This window comes from Solanum tuberosum, unplaced genomic scaffold, assembly GCF_000226075.1.
Source record: "Solanum tuberosum cultivar DM 1-3 516 R44 unplaced genomic scaffold, SolTub_3.0 scf00207, whole genome shotgun sequence".
Lineage (NCBI taxonomy): Eukaryota > Viridiplantae > Streptophyta > Magnoliopsida > Solanales > Solanaceae > Solanum > Solanum tuberosum.
Window position 1 is genome coordinate 589,770 of NW_006239133.1, and position 1,705 is coordinate 591,474.

Consider the following 1,705-nt stretch of genomic DNA (forward strand, 5'->3'; position numbering starts at 1 on the left):
ATGCTCGCCAGTTAGGCCTGCTATCCCCGCTCAACGATGTAGTTAGACAACTAATTGGAGTAGGCGGCTAGAGGTCGAGAGACCTGACTCATACAATTAACCCTGTAAATCAGTAACTTGATAACTGAAATTAGTTCATAGCCTGAGATACGATACATGAAGTCCAACGCATGTGGTAGCCCTGGAATTTTCCAAATCACTGTAAGTAATTTTGATTATTTTATTCCTGCATTCTTTTCTTTTGCCACTCTTAAATAAATAATTAGACCGGTATAATTTAGTAAAAATTGTTAATTGAAAAGTCCTTTGGTTCGATAATCTAATTCTTTTAAGAGCCACTATATTACTTGCGCGACCATGTACTTGCATGTGCAATTGGGAGCAACAACAGTCAACAGAGGAAGATTCATGTAAATAAAAGTTCAAATCTGTACCACAAAAAGATGCGAAAGTTACAGATATCAGAAATCCAAATCATTCCTATTAATGAACTTTACAAATGAATAAGTGCATTCGATTTGCAATATAATAAATAGCATCACCAATCTAATAAAAAATAAAATTCCTCCCTCCACATAGAGTTGCTTGATTTCACCTCCCCGATTTTGATTTCCACAGGATGCCAACTGTAACATCCGTAAAATTGAAATAACTAAGAAGAGGCTTAGAATTTGAAAATTTTCATTTTTGGAAAGAATTTGAAAATTTTGGAAAATTTTGGCCAAGTATGGAAAAGGTGAGTTTTTGGCCAACTTTGAACAGCCATAACTTCTAGATCAAGATGAGTTAGGTGTAGTTCCGGTTATGGTTGCATAGCTCGTGGAATGGTCTTTCCAACGCCACTGAGTTTGCTCGATTCCGAGTTCGGATGAGCGAGTTATTCCCTTTGAAAATTGGACAGTTGGCAGGGGATCCGCCCGGAAATTTAAGGGCATTTTGGTCTTTTCACAAATCAATTCTTTTGGGGTTATATTGTTGTGTTAGGCTTTTTGTGGATCATTTTAGTTCCATTTTAAAAGAGTGAAAGTAAGGGTTTGAGAGTGAAGAAGAGAAGAAGAAGAGAAGAAGAGGAGAAGAAGAAGAGAAAGAGGAGATCAAGCAAGCTTCCGTCGAGGAAATCGTCGGGGGTGATCCCTATTGAGGTATGTGAGTAGTTAGTGTGGGTTGATCCCTTTCCCCCACCCACCAAGTCCCTTTTATTTTGAGAAAAGATTGGTTGTGTTGTTTGGAGCATAAGTGTGGGTTGATACTTTCCCCCACACACCAAGCTCCTTTTATTATTGAGAAGAGATTGGTTGAGTTATTGATGTTGTTAGTTGTGTAGTTGGTTGTGTTGAAATTCTTGTTGGTGAGGGATATGATTTGGTTGTGTATTTGAGTTGTAATCTAGTGTATGTTGAGGGATTTTGTGCTTCCAAGTGTTTGACTGAAACCTTTGTTATTGGGAGGGTTTAGAGTTGGAGAAAGAGGGAGAAAAGTCGAGTTTCTGGGCAAGGAGGTTGGCGCGTCGCGCCTGCCAGCGCGCCCCAAAAGGGATTCTGAAGTTTACCCCTTGGGGCGGCGCGCCACTCAGTACGCCAGCAGGCTCCCTCTGAAGTTTTTGGTCTGGCGCTCCACGCCTCTCAGAGCGCCAAGTCTTTCCATTCCTCCCCTACTTTTTCATACATGTTCCTAGATATTAAACCTATGTTTCATAGTTGTTTCC